The sequence below is a fragment of the Macrobrachium nipponense genome, chromosome 47 (genome assembly GCF_015104395.2).
Source record: "Macrobrachium nipponense isolate FS-2020 chromosome 47, ASM1510439v2, whole genome shotgun sequence".
NCBI classification, from domain to species: Eukaryota; Metazoa; Arthropoda; class Malacostraca; order Decapoda; family Palaemonidae; genus Macrobrachium; species Macrobrachium nipponense.
In genome coordinates, this window is record NC_087222.1 from 23,726,818 (window position 1) to 23,745,718 (window position 18,901).

Genomic DNA, 18,901 nt, shown 5'->3' on the forward strand with positions numbered 1-18,901 from the left:
AATAAGGGAAAATCTCCAGGTGGCTAGAAATTTTAGATTACCTCAACAACTGAAGTGTGGCGTATGTTCACACTGCGCAGACGGCATAAATATGACGCACCAGTGATGAAATACATGAATAGTCACCATAGTAACCTTGCGTAAATTACAGTTGTCCATTTACAAATTTGGTAAGATTTGCCAGATGTTCTTGTCGGAGTTTGTAGACTTCTGCGGACTGAAGTACGCAGTAGGCCATGTTGACAAAAGGCTAAGGTCGTAATCTTTGACAGCCGCTTTTCATGTTAACCGATATTATAAGAATAATTATGAACACGTTAATGGACAACTCGTCTAACCTCACTTTCCTAGAAAATTAGGATTTATATCCCACCAAATCGTGTTGCTACAGATGCTATAGAGGTTTTTTACCAGATATCAAAGCATGAAACTGTCGCGAACCTCTCACAGATGAGAGCGACAACAAAGCTTGAGGTTAAAATGGAGGAAAGTCAAACGCGATCAAAGTTTCCTTTTAAACTTGTACACTTTTTTTTGTTTTTTTTCTATTTCTGGGCTGCAGAAATTTAACTGTAAATTAACATTTTGGTAGGACTAGGAAAATTAAAACATTTACGATTTTCTTTAGTTTAAATACTTTCGGACAAACAGAATAAAATTTATAACAGTATGACAATTAGAATGGTGGTAATTTCGAAAATAATAAAACACTTGTCACCGTTATCCGTCGCCTCCCTTATTTGGAACAAAGCGAAATAGGAGGATTATCTAGGTTTCGACAGATTTTCTAATAGCAATTTTAATCCAAGTTTCATAACGCTAACACATTCACGTTGTCAAAAATGACAGTCAAATGTTAATAATATAATCTCTGCACTTTTAATTCTAGACCAGCAGACGCCCATACACTACTTCACCAAAACTTATAATAACAAGGAACTACTATCGGAACAAAGAATTACAAATGGTTGTGAAAACTGTTTAGGGTGGTTTTTTTTTTTTTTTTTTTGGAATTTTTTTTTTTTTTTTTTTTGGGAAGGAATGTCATTATGCTCTTAATCTAGGTTCCAAACATTCACTATTTCTCGTGTAATATTGAGAGAGACTTTAGTTAACAAGAACTAAACAAAAGGAATCCTATTAACTTTAGGAAATCATATTCACGTACATTATCAATATTTTCTTCTCCCAAGGTTCATTATATGTTATATCTTAGAATCTGTTCCCTTAAAATAGATAATTATTTCTCAAGATTACGTCTACTTGCCCATTAGAGGCATCCTAGTAAAAAAAGACAAACACTAAAGGGAAATGGGAAGGCTTTTCATGGTATGCTCACCTAAATATCTACAGACACCACTTTTCTACAAACATTTGTAATACACCCGCACTGCATAGACAAGCAGTTTGTTTCTTCTGAGCAGAATTGATGATCCAGTACATCATCCTGAAACAAAAGAAAAATTAATTTGCTGCTCTGATACAGGATTTCGGTTTAAAATGTTAAAAAATACTAGAGTTCTATTTTCATTAAACAGAAATATGACAAATTATGAAATTTATTATCCAATTAACAAAACTAAGTTTACCGACTATTAAAGGTTAACAATTCAGAGAATTAGTTCAAAAATAACTCATTTGGTAAAATAATATATTTGTATTTTACTGCAGTCTTATTGGCATAAATTTGAACCTTATAATTCTTTTAAGGAGTTCACAAAGTTTGAAAACAAACATTTGTTGGAGAAGCTGCCCACAAACACTAAGTACCTGAAAGCCCCTTCCTTCCTTCCTCAGCCATTAACCTGACAAATAAAAGTTGAACCTACCAAAATTTCAACAGTTACAAAATCTACATTAGCATCTAACTCTATTGGTGCTAACCAACTTAAACTATTGCACTAAATTAAAAAAATACCATTATTGCATAGCCTCAAACACTACACATACAATGAGATATTATAAATTTTGTACCCAAACTATTGACCCATTGCCTATAAGTTTTCTATAATTTCAGGATTTGCTGTAAAAATAAAACCTACTTAATGAAGTAATCAGTTTTAACTATCTTCAAATTATTTAGCCTAGGAAGATTTAAAAAAATATTTGACTATCCCCATAGCACTCGTAGCAGGACCACCATTATAAAATTCTCAGTTTATTCATCAGATGTATTTGATCACATTGCAAATTCCACACTTATGTTTAATTTTCCGTATCATTAAACACTGACACCATCACTGGTTGGACAACGCAGATAAAAACACTAGCAGGAGACATTTTATCAGTCCAGTCAAGCAGTCTACCAAACTCAACCTTCCTCGGGAAGTGAAGGAAGCTATGCGCAGGTGGATCATATCAGCAATCATTGGCAGTTTCATCGTCTTCAGCCCATGTCCTCACCAATGGCAAAATTGGCCATAAAATTTTCAGTTAGCAAGTCCCTCCAATCTGAAGTGTGATTTCCTACCGATTGGATAGTTCACACTCATTTTAATTTTCTATTAGCAATCATTGCCACGATCTGTATGATCAGCAATCCTTTCCATTACATAATGTAAGTTTTTGCATTCATTTGAGTTTAGTATATGACCATCTGTTTGATATTTGCGACCATGACAATTTATACAGTTAATTTTTTCAAATAGCAACAGAAATATTCTTTTTGCTTCCTTCACCAAGATACATATTCTTTGTGATACGCTAATCACCACATACACATCTAAACCATTCTCCTTCATTATCATCCTTATTGCAAGAATGACAGGTCACTGCCGCAGTCATTTTAGTACCCATAGTGACTAGGTTAACCGGATTAATGGGGGTAGGGCAGAGTAAAAAAAAATTAGACTGTCAATTCTCAGTTTCAAATTGAGTAAAGCGAAAATTAACCGCATTAACGGGGTAGGCAGAGTAAAAAAAAATTAGACTGTCAATTCTCAGTTTCAAATCGAGTAAAGCGAAAACACACGCCCGATCCTTACGTACGCTCTTCATCCTGAAAACAAAATATATTAAACTTAAAGACTCCTACAAATCTGAAAATTTTTAATATATTTATTCATGACTCAAATCTGAAAGAAGACATTTAAATTCGACACCTGGACCGATAATAGATTGAAATTGTGCAGTTTAGATTTTGTAACAGCAGCATCTTTGAATACAAAATTTCATGAGCCGAGACTTGAACCTGTGGTGTTATGGTCACTAGTTAGCCACAGATCATACATGATTTATGATCCATGTTGCCACTGTCTCACCACGTTGAGGCCATGACCGTCGAGACAGTAGGGGACGTCAATGCCAAGGAAGGATCGGCCTGTCAAAGCCTCCCCTCCCCCAGTACTGTCACGGAACCCTAAACCGTGAGGCAAGCCCCTAACTAGTAAGGGCGAACCCTTCCTAGAAAGGGACTCCCGGAATCAACATTGATACGAGTTTCCCACACCATACCAATGCCAACCCCAGGTTTCTTTACTTGAAAGTAAAAGGGGTTCAAAGTAGGAAGTAAAGTAAGAGGCGATTATGCTCGTAGAGCCTGTTCCATTGTTAGTAATTTAGTTTGTTTGATTTGGTTCAAGGTCTTCAGCTCATAGTTGGCAAGCTAGCCAAAAGTAGTAACTGAAAACCCCTTCCCCTCCTCACCCATTAACTTACGAATATAATTTTACACTAAAATTTCAACCATTACAAAATCTATATGTGCATCTATAAATTTAAGACACTTGGAACCGTGGAGAGAGTGAATCCAGAAATAAGATTTTTTTATTATTAAATAGAAACAATGACTTAATCTGAAATATATAAAATATGAAAAAATTACTATATCGAAGAACAATTGAAGAACAATTGAAGAACTCATCGAAGAACAATCGAAGAACTTTAAGTCATATTTGCACTTTCTTCACCACACTGCTTAGTGCCGTAATATTGCTTGAATTCACGAGCACTGCTTAGTGCTGTTCTATTGCAGTCACTTCCAGCACAAATAGCACTACCTCACTCACTTCACCAGCACTGATTAACTACTGACAAAATAATGTATTCACGCTTAACTACTAACACTGTTCATGTAACTACTAACACAAAATAATATATGTACAGAAACATTTCACCTACGTCTACCATAAACCCATCGACTCAAATTATTTCAATTCAATAATTTCCTATAAAAGAAACTTACCAAAATAATACTTTTCTACTTCTGTACACTATTTAGCATCAAATTATTAAATAAACCGAATATCTGCAAACTATTTGGCATTGAATAATTAAATTAACTATCTTCAAACTATTTAGCATCAAATGATTAAATGAACAATTAAAATATTAAGCGCCAAAATGATTAAATATACTTTTACTATCTACAAACTAGATATCATCGATAGATTGAGTAAATTCAAAAATCTGAAAACTAGCTTATCTAGAAATAGGTTATGTAAATTAAATGAACCTGGAATATTGAATTAATCGGGAACGGGAAATAAGGTAATTAAATGGAACAATGACAATTCGGAAATAAGACACTTAAACTATATGAACCTGGAATAATGAGTGAATCCAGGAATAAGATACATGGATCAATGACTTGATCCAGAAAATTTAAATTAAATGAACTTTCAATAAAGAGTGAAATCGGAAGGATAAATGGAACAATGACTTAATCTGATTAGCGCCGTACTATTGCACTCACTTCACCCGTGCTGCTTACTGCACTCACTTCACAATCACGGCTTAGTGCCATTCTATTTTAGTCAATTCATCACTGCTTCGTACTATTTCACTATTCACCAGCACTGCTTAACTACTAACAACACAAAAATATGTACACAAATATTTCACCTCGTTTACCATAAACCTATTGATTCAAATTATTTCAGTTCCAGGATTTGATAAAGAGAACTTTACCAAAATAATAGTTTTGACTGTGCACAATATTTAGCATAAAGTGATGAAATAAACTGACTATCTGCAAACTAGTTCGTGTCGAATAATTAAAGAAACTAACAATCAACAAACTATTTAGCATCGAATGATTAAATCCTCCATTATCTGTAAATTACTTATCCTCGAGATATAAACTTAAATTTTTTCTGACTATCTGAAAACAATCTAGCCTCGAGAGATTAGACATACTTAATTTTTTTTGTAGTAGATAAATTCTTTGACTATCAGCTAACTATTTAGCCTTGAAAGAGAAAATACTTTCTTTGACAATAACTATTTAGCCTCAACGAGATGAAATAGTTTTTTCTTTTATCTTTTATAAAATAAATCGATAACTAGCTCTTCTACAAACCTCCAATCCCATGTCAAAAATCTGCAACGAGAACTTCAACCCTGTATTTAAGTCTTCAGAGTCAAAATAATCCAGTACAGTTTCCTGTAACAAAGATAAATAATCTTAATGTGTTATCTCTCCAGGTGTCCATTAAAGCAGGCTTTTGGCATTGGAACATCACTTATTTTTATTTAATGAATTAAGAAAATGCTTGACCTTATTTTAATGAAATGACAATTTGTCGAAAATTGCATTTTTCCTAACTATACAAACCTGAGGTCCTTTAACAATAGGAAGTAGCTAGCGGCAGCTGGAACAACGGTCGTAAGCTTCGAACAAGGGAGAACGGTAGTTAACTGCTTGTCCGACAGTCGCGCGCCGCGCGACTGGGAGGTAAACAAATCATTTTGCTTTTGGCCCATGCAAAATACACAGAGTGAGGGGTGGCATGAGGAGGGACTATATGTAAAGGACCTCAGGTTTGTATAGTTAGGAAAAATGCAATTTTCGACAAATTGTCATTTGTTCCGATACGTAATACAAACCATCGGTCCTTTAACAATAGGAAGACTCACTTCTTGGTGGGAGGAATCTGAGTCTTTTGATGAACAGACTGGTGTTCGTCCATCCCTGGAATGCCTCCCTGGTCGTAAGAGCGAGGGAGGGATCCAAGCCTCTGTCCGATTGATCGGGGGTGTGTGCACGCAGGATCAATGGTCAGACCTCTGGGCCGAGTACTAAGAGAGAGCAAGCGTATCCTCTTCGTACCAGCAAGCAAGAACTTGTTCCTGTTTGCAAGATGGCAACATAAAGTATGGGTTGTCTCAAGCTGGCATCCACTTCCTCCCCCTTGTTGGAGGAAGTGGTGGATATACGCTCCTATCCCTAGTGAAAGGATAGGATGGGGCTCTGTTGAGTAGCTCACCTGCATCTTTGTCCTTATCCAGCAGGGTGACGACCGTGTCCCTCTAACCACAGGTAGAGGGGAAGAAAAGATGGGAAGAGGAGCCAGTCACACTCTCATTCACTCATCCATTCTTTATGGTCACACCCAGGACTCGATGCTGTTCAGCCTGCGAGGGTCTGGGTTCGCTACACACGTGTTGAGCAGCCACCACGGGTCCCAAGGAAAAGGATCCAAGGACCTGTGGGCAATATCCCGAAGGTAGAAGGAAGGGCATGTGGTCTGGTTGACCAGACCCCTGCCTTCCAGTACCTGCGCCACGGAGAAGTTCTTGCGGACAAGGCAGCATCTCCGTTCGCATCGAAGGCGGTGAAGTCCATTAGGGAGGGTATTGTGAAGGACTCGAACCAATCGTCAGTTACCGAAGGGTTCTGAGTCTTCGCTACGAAGATCGGTACGAAATCGAGCGTCACAAATCCCCATCCCTTGTGCTTGACTTCTCAAGAGAAGTCATGCAGTTACCTAAGACGAAAAGAAGGGAATAGTCGTATGACCTATCCCTCTTCTCGACTTTGGTTATGTACAGTACTCATACTGACAAGCTATTAAGACGAAGTAATGATTGCTCTGGAACAACCGAACTAAGTCCACAGCATAGTTCGTAACTGACTCGGGCGCTCTGACAGCTGCCGACTGACTGGTTTCGGAATCAGTAGAGGCAAGTTGTCCAAGCATCCGGGTAGGTCACAGTGACCTTCGCCCTTTAAAGAGTTATGCTGAGAGACCAAACAAATAAAATATTTGTTAGTCACCGATGCCGGACGGCACGGCGATGATTCTCTTAATGCATAAGCTCAAAAGGCGAAAGTCAATTGCCTTCAAAAAAAAGACCGAGGTCCCTGATGGCAAGAAAATCTCATAGACGTTGGATCTCAGCTTAAGGAGAACAACACTATGTGACGTTGAAGACGAAGGTAGGCCAATGAATGCAACCTACGTCTTCCAGCTGAATCGAGAGAAGGAATCTCAAGATTCTAAACCTGTGCTTACAAATGACTGAAAACGCTAACCGCCATTTCATTGCTGTCCGTTGTGCAATGAAAGCGGGGCGTTCTTCAGTAATGAAACACAGGGGAGTGCCGCTTGAAGAACTGCTTCTCATGGGCTGAACGTTTGGAAGTAGAGCTGGCAGGTGTGGGAGTAGGCGATGTCTTTCAATACATCTGCTAATCCGGGGTGAACAATGAACAATTGTACACCTCCGAATACAAGATATTTTGAGGACAAACTCAGATTCCGCAAAAATCATTCGCATTATCGGGATACGATGCAGCAAGACTATTACAGAATTCTGTTACGTGCGGTAAACAGAAAAAAAAGATGAGAGTCGAATAGATATCTCTGTTTAAAATTCTCGCAATACCGAAGACGATGAATACTAGCGTTTCACAGCAGTAGATGGTCATTCATGTATGAGAGAATCCCCGTTAATCAGAGACTTAAGTCCGTGATTGTGGCAGAGATACGGTTGTTATTCAATCCAAGCAGGTGAGAAAGACATAAACAACCGCTATCTCAAAGCGGCAGCTGATACTGAAATGCCTCGGGCAATTCAATACGCAGTAGCTGTCGCTGACTCGTCATCCTGAGTTGCCAAGTAATCCTTTCCACGAAGGAATGCGTTCGGCTAGAACCACCGAGCATAAAAAGATATGCTCGAGCAATTATATTTAAGCGAAACGAATTTCGGTAAATATAAAAGCTTAAATGGTGTTGTTGTGACAACACCATAAGTATATAAAATTGAAACTGGAAACTCTGGGAGGTTGCAGGCAACCCGGGTTGCAGTTCAATTAGAATACTTTTCGTCTAAGTCGCAAATCCGTAGAATAACCAGGATATGCGCCTACCCCTCGGACCATTCAACTGCTTAGCAGAATCATGTGCGCGAGGTAATATACGTAGTATATTTGTAGGATTCTGAACAACGATCTCCATCCTAAATTCTTTCCTTCAAGAAAACAAAATAAGGATTGGAGATTGACCACCTTCGTTCTCTATTAAAGAGAGTGAAGGAGAAGTCTTCCTCGAAGGAAAGCTTCAATGGTGAACAGAATACTAAGACGATAGTTTCCAGCCAAACTGGATATTCCCGTCCGTTCTTCTCTATTCCAGGTTGGTCGCCTACGTGAGATAGTCTTCTTTCAGCAGCAGTCTTCTTCCTAATGCTAGAAATTCCAGGAATTCGAGCATAGGCGAGGTTCCCGATTATCGTGTAACATATCGGGGATTCTCGTCTCGCTCACTTTGGACCGTGGTCTCGCCTAAGTGTTTGGAGATCGTAAGAAAACTAACACTCTGAATGCGCTAGCAATTCCGTAGAATTCTAAGCAGTCTGCGAAACCCCCACCGAATTCGTCAAACGATATCGGCTGGTGGTCCTCTCGATTCCCGTAGAAATCGAGAATGGGGCAGGATCCCTCCTCAACGACCGGGGCTTACGTCAGGTAGGACCCGAAGGTCCCCCCTGGTAGCGCAGTCCCCAACGTGGGATCCTACAGAGAAATCTCTGTAGGATCCTTCCCCTTTCCCTCGTAGCCGTAAGGAGAGAGGGAATGGGGGAGGAATTGGATACTCGCTCGCCTTCCCAGTGGAACTAGCAGTTGGAGAAGAGTAGGAGCAGCCATCGCCTTGCGGCGATGGCCTCTCAGAGTCTGGGAAACGTATCGTCAGGAGAAAACGTTTTTCCCGAGGAGGGTGGTTACGAACTCTCACTGTAGGTAAGGGTCTGCCGCCACTGTGAACGTCGTCTGGGTGGGGCTGATCGACACCTGACAGGAGAGAGCCGATACCGTCCTCCGACTCATTCCAGTCCTCGTCGAGGTCGAAACCTCTCAGGAGGACCGAAGGAGTATTTAAAATACGGTGTCCGAAGACACGTAGAAACGCCGCTGTCGCAGTAGAGGAGGTGGAAGTAGCTTGATCGACCGGCCAGAACTGAGAGAGCCTTCTTGTCCGGAGACGAGAGACTCTGGTTCAAGACAGAATCGGCAAGCTCCGATCGCGGCAAACCCACCGTCGGTTTGGGTTCCCTCTCGGGCCCCAAAACGACTCAAGCAGAGACATGGGCTCTGCTGGTGGGAGCGGCGATCCTTCCCCCCGGTCGTTGTGCTGACGAATCAGTGCAATAACCTGGGTAAAGTTACTCTGAATCTCGGAAGTTACAGCGTCTTGAGGAGTAGGACCGTCCAGTCCCTCCAACAAGAGCAGCTCCCAGGACCCTCCTCCTTCAGAAGAAGGGCCAGCAACAGATCCTGGCGGGGTTGCCTCCAACATCACTTGCGCGTAACGTCCTGGTTGGGTAAACCTAAGACCAACCTGGCACGTGCGGTGTCGTGACGGGAATCGTGAGCGGCGCACCTCTCACGATCACTCCTAGCTACCTCGCTCTTCCCGGTGTAGCCCGAGGAAGTTGAAGGTAGTGGAGAGACAGACCTGACGCTCCCCCCCCCCCTCGCTGGCAGGACCAGCGTACCGTGGGGGGCTGCAGCCGATCACCAACCCGCGGTGGAGATCGATCTGCAGGCCTGGCCGTTTGCCGCTCACCTGTGGGCGAGCGGCTCGACTGAGAACGTCGACGCTGATGTCTAGCGTCAGGCGAGCTGTTGCTGGTTTACCGTCTCCGCCCTGGTCCCGATGCGAGCGGCGTCAGGTGACCTGCTAGGCTCGTTGTCGCGGTGAGAACCGGCGAGCGTCCTCTCGGCGCGTCGAGCCGCTGGTACCAGCCGTGGCTGGTACCTGACGACCGCGGGGACCCCTTCCTCGCCTCAACCCGTGGCTTGGTCCAGCGGGACCCGTTTCAACGGGTTTTTTTTTCAAACCAACCCGAGGCAGCCAGCTGGTCGCTGCGAGAGCGTCCACTGGCCTAGCGAGGGAGTCGTCTGCACGACACTCACCAGTCTTCTGCTCCGCGCTTCGGTCTTGGCGGCGAGCGAGCTCGAGTGTCAAGACTTTGGCTGGACGGTCTCCCGCGGAGGACCGTCCACTCGGTACTTCTCGCTAACGAGAAACCGAGGCGGATCCTGGTTTAGCGGCAGAACCGCTAAAACCGGCGAGGAAGTGCAGCCGAAGCTGGTACTCCTCTGGTCCCCGTCTTCTTCTCCTTGTAGAAGAAAAAGACGGGCCCTCCCGTTCCCGAGGGAGCAGGAGGACCAGCAGAAGAGCTCCCCGAATCGCCGGAGCGAGACGGGCCCTTAGAAGGTCCCGAAGGAGCCTTCTTAGGGGGGAAAACCCGGGTTACCAGCTGGTCGCTGCAAGAGCGGCCGCTGGCCTGGCAAGAGTCACCTGAGCGTCTCACCCGCCTTCTGCTCCGTGCCGCGTCTTGGCGCCGAGCGAACTCTGGCGCCGAAACTTGGCTGCACGGTCTCCCGAGGGAGAACGTACACTCGGGATCTCTCGCGAACGAGAGACCGAGCCGGAACCTGGCGTAGCGGCATCGCCGCTAGCACCAGGCGAGGAAGTACCAGAGCTAACCGATACTCCTCTGGTCACCCGTCTATCTCTTCCTTACGGAAGGGAGACGGGCCCCGCTCCCGAAGGAGCAGAGGACCAGCCAGAACCCCCCGTCCCACCGAGGTGGGACGGGCCCTTAGAAGTTCCCGAAGGAGACTTCTTAGGGGGGAAGGCAGCCTTCTTCTTCTTCGGCTTATGGGCCTTAGAAGTCGAAGGGGAAGAGGCAGCAGCAGACGATGAAGACGAAGATGACAGCTTCCTCTTCTCCTCTTCCTCGTCAGCTCTCGCAGGACAGTCGTCAGGTCCTCCATCCAGGAGGGAGCCGGGGCAGTTGCCGAAAGCAACAGGGCCCGACTGCACCTGTCCGGAAGGACCTGGGACTGGGAAGACACACCGTGGGCTAGGACCAGCATGGACAGGCACAGGAATCAGGAGCGACAGGAACAGCAACCAGCTCAGGGGAGCGTCAGGAACAGCGGCAGCGGTAGACCCAGAAGGGACAGCCAAGCCAACAGCGGGAATCACATCAGCGGCAGGTACGGCAGGCCAGCGATCGCCTCGTAGAATCATCGGCAGCCAGCGGAACCTGGGTCCTGGCGGCCGGTCCAGGGGCGAGCTGCTGGAACAGCGGAAGTCTGGGGCAGGCAACACGAAGAAAACAGGCGGCGGCGGCAACCCCCACCTCGGTACGGCTGCGGCCCTAGTAGCGGCAGACGGCGTCATCGACACAGCATGGGGAGTGTAGACCAGGAGGGGGGGGTGTGATCAGCATAAGCGGCCGTGGTAGTAGTGGAGACCGCCCCAGACCTCGCTAGACGCTGCTGCAGCCCGTGGATGCTAGGCACGCCCTGCCTCCGCGGTGGTGCATACCTGTCCAAGGTCGTCTCCCACGGATGTAGCACCTGCGGTAACATAGATAGATTAGTAAGAGGGGTTCCCTCACGGACGGGGGGAAGACATGCCCCACCCCAAACGCAAGGAAGACCCCAAATATATAACGAAGAAGCTGAGCGGGGGGCAGGAAGGAAGACGAAGAATCGGATACCAAGGGAGTCGCGGGAGAGCTTTCCGACGACTTCCTGGCAGGTACCTTCGCTTCCCCTACCCCCGCACAGCAGTGAAAAGTAATATGAAAATGAAACAGGAAATACTGCCCTTGCGATTCACTTCATAGAACTTAAAGGGGAAAAAGATCAATTCCCGGGTAAGAACGGAAACTTGATCCAATAATATGATGCTATCATAAAAATATATATGAAAATGAAAACAGAATACTGCACTTGCGATCTCATTTCACATACAAAAATCGTAAGGATCAATTCCCTCGGGTAAGAACGAAAATTGATCCAAATTAAATTTCATGCAAATAAATAAATGAAAATGAAAAGAATATTGCAATTGCGAATCCACTTTCATTGCATTCTCTAATTATACAAATTAAAAGGCTCGTGCCGAGCGCAAACACACTCTCGGTAACGAACGCCACAGGGCAAACATATAATGAAAAGGAGGGGTACTTACATTTTTCAATTACACACTTCGCCCAAAATACATGACTCGGCGCGAGCGCGCCCACCCCCCCGCCCTCGGCACCGAGGCATAATTCAAGGGTTCAATTCATGAAAAGAGAGGAAATCACCGCATCTACGGCGATAACTCCATGTTGGTTCATAATTAAGTAATGAAAATGAAAACAGTGTACTTACAGTTTCATTTTCAAGTCAAACCAACCATTAGTAGAAAACACAATATAAACAAAGCATACGACGATGAAGCGGGCAGAGAGCGATGACGAACACGTCCTTCACACCCGCGGCCGAAAGCAAAAGTGATTTGTTTACCTACCCCCCCCAGTCGCGCGGCGCGCGACTGTCGGACAAGCAGTTAACTACCGTTTCTCCCCTTGTTCGAAGCTTACGACCGTACCAGCTGCCGCTAGCTACTTCCTATTGTTAAAGGACCGATGGTTTGTATTACGTATCGGAACAAATGGTAATTAATAAGCATTATAAAGATTCTTTACCAGTTAATAACAATATGTTATTGCAATAAGTTTACCGACTACGAAAGATTAATACTAGAGAGAATGAGCTTCCCGAAATATACCTTATTTTGAAGAAATATATATTTATAATTTACTACTGCCATATTGGTATCAATTTTTAACCAATCTATTCATTCTTAAAGGAGTTGACCATGGGTGAATTCCGACTGAACACAAATGTGTTTGTGAAACTTCCAACAAAAATCAAATACCCAATTCACAGAGGACAGCACGTGCCCTAATTCTTCAGAATAGGATCATTTATCATCCACTTACACCAGTACAATCTGGGACGACAAAGTTCCCCAGAAGTGCAATACGTATATTAGAGGCATCCTAGTAAAAAAAGACAAACATTAAAGGAAAAAGGGAAGGCTTTTCATGGTATCCTCACCTAAATATCTACAGACACCACTTTTTCGCAAACATTTGTAATACACCCGCACTGCATAGACAAGCATTTTTGTCTTCTGAGCAGCAGAGATGATCCAGTACATCCTGAAACAAAAGTAAAATATTAATTTGCTGCTCTGATACAGGATTTCTATATAAAATTTTAAAAAAAATATTAGAGTTCTATTTTCATTAGACAAAAACATAAATGATGAAATTGATTATCCAATTAAAAACACCAAGTTTACCGGCTATTAAAGGTTAACACTTCAGAGAATTAGCTCAAAAATAACTAATTTGGTAAAATAATTAGATTTGTATTTTACTGCAGTCTTATTCTTTTTAAGGGGTTCACAAAGTTTGAAATCTGACCAGAAACAAACAAACATTTGTTGGAGAAGCTGCCCACAAACACTAAGTACCTGAAAGCCCCTTCCTTCCTCAGCCATTAACCTGACAAATAAAAGTTGAACCTACCAAAATTTCAACAGTAACAAAATCTACATTAGCATCTAACTATTGGTGCTAACCAACTTAAACTACTGCACTAAATTAAAAAACACCATTACTGCATAGCCTCAAACACTACACATACAATGAGATATTATAAAGCTTGTACCCAAACTATGAACCCATTGCCTCTAAGTTTTCTATAATTTCAGGATTTGCTGTAAAAATAAAACCTATTTAATGAAGTAATCAGTTTTAACTATCTTCAAATTATTTAGCCTAGGAAGATTAAAAAATATTTGACTATCCCATAGTGCTCGTAGCAGGACCACCATTATAAAATTCTGTTTATTCATCAGATGTATTTGATCACATTGTAAATTCCACACTTATGTTTGATTTTCCATATCATTAAAAATTCCACACTAGTTTGATTTTCCATATCATTAAACACTGACACATCACTGGTTGGAACAACGCAGATAAAAACATTAGCAGGAGGCATTTTATCAGTCCAGTTAAGCAGTCGACCAAAACTCAACCTTCCCTCGGGAAGTGAAGGAAGCTATGCGCAGGTGGATCAAATCAGCAATTCTTGGCAGTTTCATAGTCTTTCAGCCATGTCTCACCAATGGCAAAAATTGCCATAAAATTTTCAGTTAGCTAGTCTCCAATCTGAAGTGTTTGATTTCCTACCGATTGGATATTCATAAACTCATTTTAATTTTCTATTAGCAATCATTGCCATGATCTGTATAATCAAGGCAATCTACTTCTTAACATAAATGTAAGGTTTTGCATTCTTTTGAGTTCAGTATATGACCATCTGATATTTGCAACCATGTCAATTTATACAGTTCATTTCAATAGCAACAGAAATATTCTTTTTGCTTCCTTCACCAAGATACATATATTCTCTGTGATACGCTGATCACCACACACACATCTAAACCATTCTCCTTCATTATCATCCTTATTGCAAGAATGACAGGTCACCACCGCAGTGATTTTAGTACGCATAGTGACTAGGTTAACCGCATTAATGGGGGTAGGGCAGAGTAAAAAAAAATTAGACCGTCAATTCTCGGTTTCAAATTGAGTAAAGCGAAAACACGCCCGATCCGCACGTACGATCTTCATCCTGAAAAAAGATAAAGTTCATGACTAATACAAATCTGAAAATAAGATATTTAAATACATGACTCATAAATCTGAAAAGACATTTAAATTCAGACACCTGGACCGATAATAGATTGAAATTCGTGCAGCTTAGATTTTGTAACGGCATCTTCTTTGAATACAAAATTTCATGAGCAGAGACTTGAACCTGTGGTGTTATGGTCACTAGTTAGCCACAGATCATACATCATGATGATCCATGTTGCCACTGTCTCACCGCGTTGAGGCCATGACCGTCGAGACAGTAGGGGACGTCAATGCCAAGGAAGGATCGGCCTGTCAAAGCCTCCCCTCCCCCAGTACTGTCACGGAACCCTAAACCGTGAGGCAAGCCCCTAACTAGTAAGGGGCGAAACCCTTCCATAGAAAAGGGAACTCCCGGAATCAACCATTGATATGGAGTTTTCCACAACCATACCAATGCCAACCCCAGGTTTCTTTACTTGAAAGTAAAAGGGGTTCAAAAGTAGGAAGTAAGTAAGAGGCGACTTATGCTCGTAGAGCCGTTTCCATTGTTAGTAAAGTTTGATTTGTAAAGTCTTCAGCTATAAGTGGCAGCTAGCCAATAGTAGTATCTGAAAACCCCTTCCTTCATCACCCATTAACTTACAAATATAATTTTACACTAAAATTTCAACCATTACAAAATCTATATGTGCATCTATAAATTTAAGACACTTGGAACCGTGGAGAGTGAATCCAGAAATAAGATATTTAAATGGAACAATGACTTAATCTGAAAATATATAAATATGAAAAAATTCTATATCGAAGAACAATCGAAGAACTCATTGAAGAACAATCGAAGAACAATTGAAGAACTCATCGAAGAATAATTGAAGAACAATCGAAGAACTTTAAGTCATATTTGCACTTTCTTCACCACACTGCTTAGTGCCGTAATATTGCTTGAATTCACGAGCACTGCTTAGTGCTGTTCTGTTGCAGTCACTTCCAGCACAAATAGCACTACCTCACTCACTTCATCAGCACTGCTTAACTACTGACAAAATAATATATGTACACTTAACTAAGAAAAAAATATATGTACCGAAACATTTCACCTACGTCTACCATAAACACTCAAATTATTTCAATTAAATAATTTCCTATAAAAAAAAACTTGCCAAAATAATATTTTTGACTATCTGAAAACTATTTAGCATCAAATGATTAAACAGACTATCTGCAAGCTATTTAGTATTGAATGATTCAATAAACTGCCTATCTAAAAATTATTTAACGTCAAATAATTTAATACACTTTCACTATTTGCAAAGTAATAATCCTCGAGAGATTGAATAAATTCGAATATCTGAAAACTAATTTATCTGGATATAAGTTATTTAGATTAAATGAACTTGTAATAATGAGTGAATCCGGAAATAAGATAATTAAATGGAACTGACTTAATCCGGAAATAAGTTATATAAGTTCATGAAAAAACTATCAAAGTTCTACTAAGAACTCATTGAAGAACAATTGAACAATTTAAGTCATATTTGCCGTTTCCTCACCAGCACTGATTAGCGCCATCCTATTGCACTCACTTCACCCGTGCTACTTAGTGCTGTACTATTGCACTCACTTCACCCGTGCTGCTTAGTGCCGTACTATTTCACTCACTTCACCCGTGCTGCTTACTGCACTCTTCACAATCACGGCTTAGCGCCATACTATTGTTTTCACTTCATCACTGCTTCGCACTATTGCACTATTCACCAGCACTGCTTAACTACTAACACAATAAAAATATATGTACACAAATATTTCACCTTGGTTCAAATTATTTCACTTCCAGGATTTGACAAAAAACTTTACCAAAATAATAGTTTTGACTGTGTGCACAATATTTAGCATCAAGTGATTAAAGAAACTAAAAATCCACAAACAATTTAGCATCGAATGATTAAATCCTCTACTACTGTAAATTACTTTTCCTCGAGAGATTAAATAAATTCTCTGACTATCTGAAAACTATCTAGCCTCGAGAGATTAAATATATTTAAATTTTTTACTATCTCCAAACTATTCAGCCTCGAGATTAGATCAATTCTTTGACTATCAGCTAACTAATTAGCCTTGAAAGAGTAAATACTTTCTTTGACAATCTATTAACTATTTAGCCTCAACGAGATTAAATCGTTTCTTTTATAAAACAAATCGGTAACTAGCTCTTTTACAAACCTCCATTTCATGTCAAAATCTGCAACGAGAACTTCAACCCTGTATTTAAGTCTTCCGAGTTAAGATAATCCAGCACAGTTTCCTGTAACAAAGATAAAATAATCTTAATTTGTTATCTCTCCAGGTGTCCATTCAAGTAGGCTTTTGGCATTGGAACATCACTTATTTTTTTTAATGAATTAAAAAAATATTTGACCTTTATTTTAATGAAATGGTAATTAATAAGCATTATAAAGATTCTTTACCAGTTAATAACAATATGTTATTGCAATAAGTTTACCGACTACGAAAGATTAATACTAGAGAGAATGAGCTTCCCGATTGATAACTTATTTTGAAGAAAAATAGATTTATAATTTACTACTGCCATATTGGTATCAATTTTTAACCAATGTATTCATTCTTAAAGGAGTTGACCATGGGTGAGTTCCGACCGAACACAAATCTGTTGGAGAAACTTCCAACAAAAATCGAATACCCAATTCACAAAGGACAGCACCTGCCCCTAATTCTTCAGAATATGAATCATTTACCATCCACTTACACAAGTACAATCTGGTACAACAAAGTTCCCCAGAAGTGCAATACGTATATTAGAGGCATCCTAGTAAGAAAAGACAAACACTAAAGGAAAAAGGGAAGGCTTTTCATGGTATCATCACCTAAATATCTACAGACACCACTTTTTCGCAAACATTTGTAATACACCCGCACTGCATAGACAAGCAGTTTGTTTCTTCTGAGCAGCAGAGATGATCCAGTACATCCTGAAACAAAAGTAAAATATTAATTTGCTGCTCTGATACAGGATTTCTATATAAAATTTTTAAAAAAAATATTTGAGTTCTATTTTCATTAGACAAAAAAATGACAAATGATGAAATTGATTATCCCAATTCCAACAAACAACTAAGTTTACAGACTATTAAAGGTTAACACTTCAGAGAATTAGCTCAAAAATAACTAATTTGGTAAAATAATTATTTGTATTTTACTGCAGTCTTATTCTTTTTAAGAAGTTCACAAAGTTTGAAATCTGACCAGAAACAAACAAAAATTTGTTGGAGAAGCTGCCCACCAAACACTAAAGTACCTGAAAAGCCCCTTCCTTCCTCAGCCATTAACCTGACTAATAAAAGTTGAACATTCCAAAATTTCAACAGTTACAAAATCTACATTAGCATCTAACTCTATTGGTGCTAACCAACTTGAACTATTGCACTAAATTAAATAACACCAGTACTGCATAGCCTCAAACACTACACATACAATGAGATATAAAGTTTGTACCCAAACTATTAACCCATTGCCTCAGTTTTCTATAATTTCAGGATTTACTGTAAAAATAAAACCTATTTAAAGAAGTAATCAGTTTTAACTATCTTCAAATAATTTAGCCTAGGAAAATTTAAAAAATATTTGACTATCTCAAAACTAACTAATATTGAAGGCTTATTCAGGTCCACCACCATTTCTAGGTGCTCGTAGCAGGACCACCATTATAAAATTCTCAGTTTATTCATCAGATTTATTTGATCACATTGCAAATTCCACACTTATGTTTGATTTTCCGTATCATTAAACACTGACACCTTCACAGGTTGGATCATCCATCCTAAGATTAAAATCAATGCAGATAAAAACACTAGCAGGAGACATTTTATCAGTCCAGTCAATCAGTCTACCAAACTCAACCTTCCCTCGGGAAGTGAAGGAAGCTATGCGCAGGTGGAGTCATATCAGTAATCTTGGCAGTTTCATCGTCTTTCAGCCATGTCTCACCAATGGCAAAAATTGCCATAAAATTTTCAGTTAGCAAGTCTCCAATCTGAAGTGTTTGATTTTCTACCGATTGGATATTCACACTCATTTTAATTTTCTATTAGCAATCATTGCCATGATCTGTATAATCAGCAATCCTTTCCATTACATAATGTAAGTTTTTGCATCC

General features: G+C 40.8%; 1 long non-coding RNA gene across 1 annotated transcript; it reads right to left on the bottom strand.

Annotated features, from left to right (window-relative positions):
* Nucleotides 1-1,133: 1,133 nt before the first annotated feature.
* Nucleotides 1,134-17,732, bottom strand: LOC135204476 (uncharacterized). Its single transcript, XR_010312245.1, has 3 exons — nt 17,613-17,732; nt 16,951-17,032; nt 1,134-1,447 (listed from the first exon to the last, which is right to left on the bottom strand). It is a non-coding gene; the product is annotated as an uncharacterized LOC135204476 (long non-coding RNA).
* Nucleotides 17,733-18,901: the final 1,169 nt, after the last annotated feature.